Consider the following 13,386-nt stretch of genomic DNA (forward strand, 5'->3'; position numbering starts at 1 on the left):
AAGCAGCTGCTACAAAAAGTAAAACTAACTTTTAAAAACTGCGGGTCATCAGGGTTTTTGTTAAGATGATATTTATAGGCAAATTGAAAATTTTCTTCTATTTTAAACCTCTGCCCAGATATAGTCATAGACATGCAAAGGATCATTCATAAAGATACAGTGAATATATTAAATAAAAATCTAGTAATTTTAAAGAACTATAGGAGGTAAGAGAGAGGGAATACTTACACTCTGTTAGTGGATATAAAGCATAACAAGTTCTATGGAAATCCATGTGGCATTATCTTGTAGAATTTGAGGTTGGGCATATCCTATCACAACAATTCTACTTCTGAACATATATTCTGAAGAAATAATATGTACATAAAGAGGGTACATACAGGACTCAAAAACTTTTCCTCTGTTGCTTTATTTCCAATGACAAAGAAAGAAAGAAAGAAAGAAGAAAGAAAGAGAAAGAAAGAAAGAAAGAGAGAGAGAAAGAGAGAAAGAGAGAGAGAGGGAGGGAGGGAAAGAGAGAGAGAGGGAGGGAGGGAAAGAGAGAAGGAAGGAAGGAAGGAAGGAAGGAAGGAAGGAAGGAAGGAAGGAAGGAAGGAAGGAAGGAAGGAAGGAGAGGGAGGGCAGGAGGGAGGGAAGGAGGAAGGAAGACAGCCTAAATAGAAAGCAAATAAATCGTGGTATTTTCATACAATAAAAGACTATACATATACGACAATAAATGAATTACAAAGACAAGCAGGAATGACTCATAAATATAACATAGAACAGGAAAAATAGTTCTTACAGAAGAAAACATGGAGTATTTATTATTTACATAAAATTTAAAAACAAGCAAAACAATGTAGGGGGTACATAAGTATGAGAAAAACAACAAAGAAAAACACATAATAAACTCAACATTAAGTATTGTGGTGAGGGGGTAAAGAGAGGCAATGGAATCTGTGAGGGCACATTGTGGTCTACAAAAAAAAAACAGTAATGTTCTATTCTCAAACTAGTGGTAGGTTCTCAGTTACTCATGTTAATGTTATTCTTTGTATCTTATCTACATAGCGTAAATATTTTTGTGTAGGGTAGCAAAAAGAAATTATCATATTTTAGATTTATCCTGATTCTAAAGCTACAACTGCAAAATTATAAACACAGAAAATGGTAAAGAAGGTAGAATAAAGGGTGTTAATTATCACCACAAACTTATTTCTCAAGTTAATATAATTTTTTGTTTAAAGGCATATATGTAGCTTGCAGACCATAGGTTCACACAGAGAGTCTAATTCACCATTTCTAATATCTAATTCAGTATTATGATATTATACCTGTTACCACTGTGAAACTGTTTTTTTTTTTTTTTTTTTTTTTGAGACAGTGTTTTGCTCTTTTTACCCAGGCTGGAGTGCAATGGCGCGATCTCGGCTCACCACAACCTCCGCCTCCTGGGTTCAGGCAATTCTCCTGCCTCAGCCTCCTGAGTAGCTGGGATTACAGGCATGCGCCACCATGCCCAGCTAATTTTTTGTATTTTTAGTAGAGACAGGGTTTCACCATGTTGACCAGGATGGTCTCGATCTCTTGACCTCGTGATCCACCCGCCTCGGCCTCCCAAAGTGCTGGGATTACAGGCTTGAGCCACCGCGCCCAGCCTGAAACTGTTTTTTAATATGTTTTATTAGCAGAAGGTATAAAAGGTCATTAATTTCTATGCATAATATTCTTGTATCTACAGCATTTTCTGTAGATACAAGCATTCTTGTATGTACAGCATTCTTACTTTAAAAAGCTCTCAGAAAGAACATTATATTTAACTATTTTAAAGGTATTTTTAAGTATCTGCAAGTAGAAAGTACCTTGCATGTACTCAGGACTCCATAAAATTATCTCTTTTCATTCACAGCACTTTTTGAGGTAAATATTTTCAGCCTTAGTTTACACATGTGGAAATTGAGATTCGGCATTGTGAAGTACATTGCCTAATGTTTAAAAGCTAGCGCAGTTGGGATTCAAACCATATCCAACTCTGATATCCAAATGTCAAAACCATGTATCTACTAGCTGGGACTGTCTAAATATACAACAGCAAAAATAAATTTCTAATGCAAAAAATAAATAAATAAATAAAACAGACTTGTTATATTTCAGCTTACTATTTCAGTTTATGATATTATTTAGAATGCATCCCTGAATCATGTTCTAATGTTCTGTATCAATTTTATGTCATAGTACTTCTTTATTACTTTATATAATCACAATTTACACTTAAGCCCTATAAATTCTAAAACTGGCAATGGATATCAATTATGTTTATGGAAAGTCTCAACTTGGCTGCACTTCTTTTCGTAACTGGAATTTCTCTAAGACTGGAAGTAAAGTTAGCTGTTGGTAGGCTGAAACCTAGCACTTTCATTTCATTATCCTCCCGTCAGGAATTCACTCACAGAGAAGCAAACAGGCTTGCCAAGCCCCACAGAAATTACTCACTTCCATTCTCTCTTTCCTCATCTCTCATCCAAATGTACTTTAAAACCTAATTTTAAACTCATGCAGGAAATCTGATTAATACCACCTGGCTTTCTCTACTCCATTAACCCTAGACCCCATCAGCACACATAAAATACAATTCATTTATATGATTGTCAGCTTTTTAATTTGCCGTCGTTGTTTTCATTTGCATGTTTGTTTAGCCTGCAAGAACCACTGACAAGAGTTTACAAATTTATTTCTTCTGTCCTGCATCCTAACAAATTTTTCTTCCCCGAAAGGACCACCAACTATGCTGCGTGAACAGTAGTCACTTAACAAATGCTGAATGACTTACTACAGTGGAACAATTCGCCTCTGGTATTTCTCAATATCCCAGTGAATCCTCCACATCTATAACATGCTGGAGATGATACCAGGTACCGCTAGAGGCTTGGGGTCTTCCTGAGGGTGCCTGGGACAAGAAAAACACAGAGAGACCAGAGACAGTCAGGAGAAACACAGAGAGAGGAAACATGGAAATAAACAGAGGACAGAAATAAAGAGTTGAGAGGAGCAAAAGAGTCAGAAGTCAACGGAGAGATTAAGCAGCCAGAGAAATCACAGACAGGAAGCTGGCAATCTGAATTTGGGTTTTGGTTTTGAAACCACATTTTTGGTACTATTTGCTCATGTAATAGGTGCCCTCATGTTACTAAATCTGTGATACAGTCAACCACTTTGAAGTTATTGCCATGGTTTTCCTGAGCTTGTAACATTACCTATTAAAACTCATCTTCACAAGGTTTTGAGATGTATACGTACATGTTTGGAGATACATATAAACACACAATCCTCCAAACAACCCAGTTGTAAATAAGGAAATATTTTTTCCAGTTTAGAAAATGAAGGTCAGAGAGGTAATGTGACTTGCCCAAGACACAAGCAAATAAATAAGAATCAAGGCCCCAAAATTTTCTGATTCTAAAATCTATTGCTTTTTCTGATATCCTTATGTTGTTCCTAGTAGAATATTATACAAATCCAAACTGGTTTTGTAAAATAAAATTCAAATAAACACAAGGATAAAAGTTTTCTATCTTATGGGACACTGAATTACTCAGGTCACTCACTAGGATATTTTAAAGATAAACCAGACAAAAATAAATCTGAATAAAAATATCAGAATGATAGAAAATTTACTACAGGAATGAAATTAAGTGAACAGTCACTTGACAAAATTTTTAAAAGGGGCCTAGAGTTAGTTCATTTGCTTCTACAACTTGGTAATTTCAGTCTTAATGATTCAACACATTTCAGTTGACTGGAAAGATAAACCAATGTCCTACATTTCAATGAATTCTCACAGCTAAGTACTAGTAAAAGAACTGGTGCTCAAAACTACGTGTTTGCCCTCATAACGTGTCACCTAAAGTCTACACTGCACTCCGATTTCAGGGTACTTCATAGAGTAGAAGTTATACAATGTATTGCTCTTTGTATGCATTAGCATTTTCTCTACTCTTCTAAATAATCATGACCTTTTAGTAACATTCAATGTAATTGCCAGAAAATCTCCTTTGATAAAAGTATAAGCATGTTATTGGATATCACAGCAAAATAAGACAATAAGAACACAAAGAAATTTCTATTCAACTGTGTATCAATATATTTTCCATCATGTCCAGCAATTTTTAAACCAGGAATTTTCAAATTAAGACTAACGTACAGTACTGCTCTGCCCTCTAGTGACTGGCTAGGTTTTGTGAGCTACATGCTGTTTTTTTATTTTTTAGTGCTTTTTGTGCAATACTTAGGATTTTAAAAAAATTACATGATGGGTTCTTTTTAATCATTTAAGAAGTGAACAAAAAGTACTGGTCAACTTTTAAGGTATGAGTGGCATGAACACAATGCAGGGAAGAGACTAAAGTTGAACAAGTTCTTTCCATCGGGCCACCCAAGTATTGCAAACCAAAACAAAATTAATATAATCTGTTCCAATCCTTACATCTTTATGTAATTTATTTGGAAAAGTCAAATAATTCCATTACAAATTTCTTTGTTAAAAACCTTATGAATTTCTTAACTTATCCAATTAGTCAATTATATTATTTCAGAGTCTGAGTTATCAAGATGAGTGATGCTATATATATCATGCACAGATGAACACTTTTCTACTAATTATAAAAGAGCAAAAATGCTTAATACAAAGCTATATTGAACATAATTTACCGTTAATTGCTCAAGTGGTACTTGAAGATTTTGCTGAACCTCAGTGTCGTCATTAGAAAACTCACTATCACTTCACTGATATGTGTGGAAACATTAATCAAGGATGCCAGTTAAGACAGAGCTATTACATAGAGATTCACCCTACTACTACAATGGAGGGAATCTGTCATATTATACATCCCTCTTAATTTCTCCTGCTATAAACGTCTTGCTAGGAACTGATGCGTTTCTAGAACAGCATTTCTACTCTCATTAAACCCAGTGTACCACTTCTGTGTCTACACGCTTATGTTAAAAATAAACATGGCATTCATGCACGTGAATGTAAAAGGATACCCAAACACGTGAGGATAATCTACAGGCAATGTGGTGGTGTGGTGAGGAGCACAAACCCTGCAGCCACACAACCTGAATTTGAGTTCTAGCTTTGCCACTTATTAGCTGCATAACCTTGGGCAGCTAAGTTCACCTCTCTGTTCTTCAGTTTCCTCATCAAAAAAAAATGAGAAGAAAAACAGGCATCTACCAGTAGTAAGTAAAGGCTATATCTTGATAGGTATTTGGGTTACACAGATGTATGCATTTGTCAAAACTCAGAAAATGTACTTTTAAGATGTGTCCATGCCAATGAATGTAGACTTAATATAAAAAAATACATAAATATTGAACTGTAGTTAATATAAATATTATATAATATAAATGCTGAAACATTTAGGGAGGTGTAGTGATGTCTATAATTTATTTTCAGATGCATCAAAAAGTAAGTTGAATTGATGAAGGATACGATGGACAGATGATAGATATGTAATAAAATAAATAGAATAAAATGTTAATGGCCAAATCTAGGTGGTAGTATATGAGCTTCCTAATAAAATGTTTGGGGAAAATATACCTACCTCTCATCAGACTGATGCGAAGATTAAATATACAAACAGTATTAAATATAAAGAAGAGTGTCTGAATTAACAGTGGCATCTGACAATATGTTTACTTAAGCAAATGAAAAGTAATGACCTATTCTTTCCAAGTTGGTAGGAAAGGGGAGGAAAGTAATAAGGGACTGAGTTCCCAAAGTGGGGTCAGTAGTTGCCAACAAAGGTGTTACAGGTCAAATCTCAGATACATCATAAAACTACACAGACTATACAAAGAACATAGTCTTTGAAAGTAAGAATGAGCTGGATTTGAATCCTGCATCTGTTTTTAACAAGTCAAGAGGCTCAGACAATCAATTTAAATGTTCTGAGACTCAGTTCTTTCACATACATTTAAGGGTCACTGTGAAGACAGGAAGAAAAAAATACACACACACACACACACACACACAAACACACACATAGAAATTAGCACACAAAAGACAAGTAACAGCTGTAGTTTTTAATCATTATAATCATCATTACTACCTAGGGTGAGTCTTGCATATCTTTACCACCATCCTCTGAAGATGAAAACCAAAGTGGCTATGTATCTGGTTCTTAGACTGGAAACTGCATATCAGTTGGCCCAACTACTCCAAAGGCTTTTGAAAGGGTCTTTATTAAAAGAGTATGCCTTATTCTAAGTTTCACTAAGTGAAAGAAGAGCTGGCAATGACAGGAAATTCATTATTCATTCCTCTGTAATGCCAATTATAATAAATATAAGACAAGTAAGGTATTTGAAAGTATGTTTGCTGATGGCATTTTAAAGAAAATCACTTCAGTGCATTTGAGGAAATGATATTATTACCTGGATAAGCCTTGATTTAAAATAGTCTAAGGTAACATATTTAAAGAATATTACAACTACACTTATAGAAGATGAGTTCTATGCTCCAAGGGAGAGGATTTGTAAATCATTATGGGTTACTCAATGAAGACAGTGACTCAACACATAGTTTCAGCTAAAAAGAAAATCAAGAGCTTGGTACTCAAAGAAGCAATATTGGAAAGATTTTACAACATGGCTACTTCATTGACTGCTCTATAAAAACTGCTTTCTCCAAAGGTTATTCGCTCCTCGGTTACTAACTCAAGAAACTTTTTTAGGCATTTAAATGTCCCTAAATTTTCAATACTGTCAATCTTGAAACTCTTCCCCATCTTGCACAGAACGATTCTGCTTTTCCCACCACAGATCTAATTGGTTTTCTTTCCTTTAGACTTCCCTTAACAAAGGATAGGTAAGTATTTTCAACGGTTCCACCTTAGGCATATTACCTTTCACCAATTTTCAAAGTTTCAGCTCTTATCTTTCTCAAATTAAACCTATCTTCAGCCTGAATCTCTACCAAACTCATCTCAAATTTATAAATACATCCTAAATATAATGCCATGGATATCCTCTGTGTTTCAAATCCAATCCATACCAAACTGCACCTCCCCCTCCCACAAATCAGTAATACTAGTATCTCCTTGCTTCTGACGGTAATACTAACACTGTTGTGAACTTAAATTTAAACCTATCTTTGACTTTCTTTTAAGTACCCTTCGCTGCCTCCTTCTGTCTCTGTCCCTCTACATCCCCCAAACAAGTTCAGTCTATTATCAAGTTCTGTAGATTAATAGTTTCTAAATTGGTTCAGATGACAGATACCTAGAATTCATATGTGAAAAGCTCAATTTACAATAACTAAACACACAAAACAGAGGCTAAATAGTAGTAGGAATCAAGTGTTTCAGAAAATCTTCATTGAAGGAATCCTTAAAACTGAGTATCCATTAACTTTTGCCCTGTGAATGGGAAAGACTAATTCATTTAATCTCATTTGTATCATTCACTCAAAAGTTTTCAGTGGCTATAGGCCTTTTGAGGGGGGAAAAAAAAAAAGTAAACTCAACTTAATATTCAAGACCCCCTTAACATCTCTGCCTTCACACCAAAGTTTCCCATTGTAACTTTACATGTATCCCATCCAACTGGCCAAAGGAGTCTATTCACCTTTCCACCTTTCTGTTATTTCCTCCTCTCTGTGAAGTCTTCCCTGATATCCTTAAGTGGGATATAAAATCTTTCTCAGAACTCAAAGTTTATTTGTATATCTCTCTCTTTTGTGCCCAGGGTTTGCCTTATATTATCACATCATGACCCTGACAGTGTGTAACACATTGCCTTGCACATGGTAATTAGTAAATATTTGTTAGTGATACAGAGGAACAGAAAATACATTATTTATCTGTAAAGAAAACATTTTTCCAGTGAGATTACTGTGGATAGTTCAGATTCTAAAAAGAAACAGAACGGAGCGGAAGAAAGATTAAAGAGGGATAGTGATCCAGAGCAGAAACTCTCACAGGCACTCTGGAAAGGTTTAGATTTCTCAATATGTAGCAATAATTTTAAAAGTATACAATTAAGTCTATAGAATCCATGGTGGTTATAGTTTGGATGTTTATATGCTCAACAAGGAAAAGGCAAAATTGCTGTAAAAGAACCACAAACACCTAACACACACATACTAAATAGAGCAGCTTTTAGAAGGAACCAAGGTATTTCATAGATGGTATTAAAATACCTTAAAAACAAGTTTAGATATATTAATTGTTGAGAGATATTCAACAAAAATACAAAATAGCTATTGATAAAAGGGATAGAGACCAAGTTTTATTGGTTTTTATGCTTATATGCATGAAAATTATTAGAAAATAAATACTTTTACAGAACATTTCTGAAGACAGAGAAAAATAATTTTTTTTCTCTTGGACCAATTAATTATGAAATGTTAAACCAAAAATGGGTGAAGGATGTGGCGATTCCTCAAGGATCTAGCAACAGAAATTCCATTTCACCCAGCAATCCCATTACTGGGTATATACCCAAAGGATTATAAATTGTTCTATTATAAAGACATATGCACATGTATGTTCACTGCGGCACTGTTTACAATAGCAAAGACCTGGAACCAACCCAAATGCCCATGGATGATAGACTGGACAGGGAAAATGTGGCACGTATACACCATGGAATACTATGCAGCCATAAAAAACGATGAGTTCGTGTCCTTTGTAGGGACATGGATGAATCTGGAAACCATCATTCTCAGCAAACTGACACAAGAACAGAAAACCAAAGAGAACACATGGACACAGGGAGAGGAGCATCACACACTAGGGTCTGTTGAGAGGGGCTAGGGAAGGGACAGTGGGCAGTGAGGAGGTTGGGGAGGGATTACATGGGGAGAAATGCCAGATATAGGTGATAGGGGGATGGAGGCAGCAAACCACCCTACCACGTAAGTACCTGTGCAACAACCCTACATGATCTGCACATGTACCCCATAACCTAAAGTACAATAGAAAAAAAAAAAGAAACATACTACATCTCCTTGTTTTGTTAAAATATAGTCTTTGAAGAACATTATCTAGACTATATAAATTTGTTCTTATGCCTGAACATTTTGCATAGTTTGGGCTGATAATCTTGTTAATACTAATAGCAGGTACCAATAATATTCTAAAACAACTATAATCCACTGAATGACAGATGACTTATTTCCTAGTATTTTCATATGTTTGGGCTTTATTAAAATTGCAAAATTGGGAGAAGTACAATTAAAATAAAATCAAAGTTCCATCACCTACAATTGTACAGAAAGTATTTTTTAAGGAATCTAACAATAAGAGTAAATGTTAATTTATTCTTTCCTAATGAAATCATCAGGAAAGCAAGTCCATCTTGTATTCAATAAAGACTTTCCCAACATAGTAAAAATGGACACTTTGAAGCCAGACATTTCTTTTGTTGTGAGTAGAGATAGTAATAGACATGACTTTAAATTTCAAGGACCAGTTAAGAAGCAAAAGAAGTTACAGATCATTTTTGACTTGCTGTCCAATTTAAGAACACACTTCCTTAATAGTCCCTGCCATACGCTGGGTTGACATTATACCCTCCAGTATACTTTTAATCCTCTAACAACTTTACATGGCAGGTATTTGCCTCATTTCACAGATAAAGCTAAGTAACTTTACCACATCCCAGTTATGGAAAACACCTGAGTTAGTTTAGTCTTGGGTCTATCTGACTCCACAGCCCATGTTTCTAAGAGATCACCCTACAGTTAAAAAAAAAATTTTTTTTAAGTGATCCATTTAGATCTGTCTCCTCTAAGGAAACCATTCAGTTTCTGTCTATCCATATTAATATCTGGGAAGCAATAGTGAGCATTATGCAGCTGACAATGCAGAGGTAGGAATCAAGATATTTATAAGTATTAGAAAGTAAAAGTTCTAGAATATTTTTTCAGAGGCACATAATAAATTCCAATGTATAAAATATTCTATTACAGCAGTAAGTCGGTAAAAAAATTCTATAATTTTGCTGATTAGAGAAAAACTCATAAAAAGAGACATGATTGAGACATTTCTACTATCAGTAAGATGTAATAGCCTTATTAGAAAGGTATCTCTTTTGTTCTCTAAAAAGTGAAACTCTAGGTGAATAATAAAGATAGGCAACACCCATCATTTTAACAGGAACCAAACTTTCAAACCTGAAAACTTTATGATTTATTTAAATGCTCACTTCACCAAATGAATTGAAAGATGATCTGTATGCTTCTGTCCTTTCAAATGGCCTGACAAAATGATTGCTATAAAAAGAGGTTTGGTATTTAAGAGGATTGACAGTAACTGCTGACTTCAAACTTTTCTTTATTGAGTTTTATAATACACCTATTTAATGATTTGGTGAATCTAACAATGGTGACAACATAGTGGTATTCAAAAAATCTACTGAGGGCATGGATGGAGTCTCATGTCCACCCAGGTGCCGCCTGCATGGACAGGAGGGTATATACTACCTGCACATGGATACACCTCACATTTGATAGGTTTTACTGTTTCTCTTATTTGGCAATTCTTCAGTATAATTACTATGGCACAACTTATTAGGACAGTTTTCACCACATAAACAGTAGGTAGCTAAGCCCTCTTTAGAAGCCAGTTCCTCCACATCTGGCTGCATTCTAAGTGCCTACGGTAATGTTTAATACCTTAACACATTACCTAAAACAGAATATTTCTGCCATGAAGAGACACTTGGTAATTAATGGCTTTATAGTAAATGTTAAGAACAATGAAATAATAATTCATCTGTGTTATAAGAATAGTAATATAGCCACAGCAGAGGCAAAACAACTGCAAATTAAACTAAGCAGGTTATAAAAGATAATATAAAACACAATATTCTAGTCTATCAACTTCATAGATCAACTTGAGCATAGAAATATTCTAAAAATACCTCCCAGAACACCTAAAAGTTGACTTCAGTAAACCTTTCTGGTGTACATTAACTGAAGCCAGGTATCACATTGCGACTCTTAAAGCCCAACATGAACCAAAGTGCCTGCCTTAAATCTCACAACCTTCACATGTACTCCATTCACAGGGTCACTGATGAAGTGTTGGAAAAGCACTTGTTAGAAGACTAATAAGTCTTAACAAACACCTGCTGATTCAGTGTAAGCTACAAATGAGCCAACAGCTAGAGAGAAATTTTTTGTGGTTACATTTTAATTTCTCAGCTCACTAACATTTACTGATGATAGAACTAATGGTAAACTTAAAGGCACAGAGAAATCATAATTTGGAAGAATATTGCTCTCCCTGAACTCAGTCTGGGAAAAATTTCCATAGAGACCAGGAGATGTTTATCAACACGAAGTTCAGTGGAATATAGGTTAATGAAATGTGAATTCCTATAATACAAATTCATCACATGTTTACTGAGCAACTTCCATGAGCCAGACACTATTTCCAAATTTTTGGAATACAGCCATGCACAAAATAGACTTTCTAGTAAGCCTTCTAGTGTAAACAAGCCCTGTAGCATCTTGAAGCGGTTGAAAGAACTACATGTATACACTCACATCTACATACATTTATGTGTGTTTATATAGAATAGCCAGTAAATGAATATTTCACACTAAAATGTATGAAGATCCTGGGAGAAATGTTATGAGCAATCCCTTTCCCCCACAGATCCACTTATTTTCCTAGGAAAACACACTTCTCTATAATAGAGATCAGAGGGAATACAGACTTCAATATAAAAATACTTAATTGATCCAACACCTTTCAGAGTAGCATTAAGTGCATGAAGCCATGCCTGAACATATTCGTTGTCCTTAACTAGTGAATTTCACAATCATTAGATTGACTGGGGAGGCTAGGGGAGGGATAGCAGCGGGTGGGGAGATTGGGGAGGAATAACATTAGGAGAAATATCTAACGTAGATGATGGGGGGATGGATACAGCAAACCACCATGGCATGTGTATACCTATTTAACAATCCTGCACAATCTGCACATGTATCCCAGAACTTAAAATATAGTAATAATAAAAAAGAAGAAACACATGGGTAACATTCATTATATACAAGGTTTTAGAGTTTGAGTCATTTCATAAATAGCTTTTAGGGAAGACTGAAATCAGAAGTGGACAAGAGTTAAAATATCTCTCAAACAATTAAATCGACAACTACAAAATTCTATCACTGCCGAATAGCATATCCTTTAGTCTATAAGTACACAAGTTAACTGATAAATTTTACAAAAGAATTTAAGATTGTTTTTACACAGAAGTGTTTGTTCCAAAGGTTTGTTTCCTTTTGAATACATTTTTTAGACAAATCCCAAATCACTGGAAACTAAAATTATTCTAGTGACACAGAAACACATACCTACACACACAAAACAATCGTCCAAAGAAAAAACAAAAAAGTTCATTTGAGCTTGTATCAATATCCCACAAGTAAATGCACTATTTACTTAGCACTAATCCCAAGCACCCATCCCCCGACTTACCTAATAGAAAAAGAATTATAAATTAAATCAAGCAGGTTATAAAAGACTATATATTAGAAAGAAGTACTACACAGACATTGTATTTAGGTGTCCAAGGTAGAGAATACAGTCATGGGTTCTTAGTTTCTGTTTCTGGTTGGGCCAGTAAAGCCCCTTCCTCACCCTCTTTTCTGCTTATCACTAGAGAGGGAAACTAAAACCATGGCTTCAGGCTGCTAAAGGCCTAGAACAAAACAAAACAGAACAGAACAACAACAAAATAAGGCAGCTTGAGAAATTCAAGGATTCATTACCTATTTTAGAAGCTGAGATCAGAGAAAAAAGGGGAAAAAGAAAGGGAAAAAAGAAAGAAGGTAGGTAAGGAGACAGGGCAATAATTAAGTAGATTTATCAGACTTAGGACTTCCTGACTTCTGCTGGCATTATTTCAAACACACAATCTTTTTTTTTTTTTTTTTCTGTTTACCGAAATCTTAAGTGTATGCCATTTCCCTGTTCGCATTCTCAACTGATTCACAAAGTAAAAGAATATTGCCTTATACAATGTGAATTGTCTGGATACAGTAAACAGAAGCAGATATAACCCCAAAGAGTAATTATCTTGTTCAAGTTAATTTTCAAATACACTCCTAATATTCCTAGATAACAACAAATACACATGGAAGTCAATTTTGACAATGATGTAATTCCTCCATTATATAAGTCACTTGAATTTTAAAGTTCTTAGACTTGATTCCTTCACCTGTAAGAATCTTATTTTCATGCATGGTGACTTCAAAGTAGAAGAAATAGGAATTCAGTAATTTCAAATATCTCCCTCCTCAAAAGTATCAAAGATATTTTTAGAATCTTAGAAGACTGTAACAAGCTACGTATCTTGTTTATAGACTAAATCGACATAAAATGTATTTTT

At 34.8% G+C, this 13,386-nt stretch overlaps 1 protein-coding gene across 15 annotated transcripts in view; it reads right to left on the bottom strand.

Moving 5' to 3' along the window:
- Positions 1–13,386, bottom strand: part of BBX (BBX high mobility group box domain containing) — a 276,803-nt gene that overhangs the window by 138,370 nt on the left and 125,047 nt on the right. Inside the window, exon 4 of one of the 15 annotated variants that reach the window (XM_032299195.1) lies at positions 2,813–2,929. The exons of the other annotated variants lie outside the window; for them this stretch is intronic. The gene's annotated coding sequence lies outside the window, so the exon portion shown is untranslated. The remainder of the gene's footprint in view (positions 1–2,812; positions 2,930–13,386) is intronic. 15 annotated transcript variants of the gene reach the window in all.

This window comes from Sapajus apella, unplaced genomic scaffold, assembly GCF_009761245.1.
Source record: "Sapajus apella isolate SASKATOON/1434 unplaced genomic scaffold, GSC_monkey_1.0 scaffold40, whole genome shotgun sequence".
NCBI classification, from domain to species: Eukaryota; Metazoa; Chordata; class Mammalia; order Primates; family Cebidae; genus Sapajus; species Sapajus apella.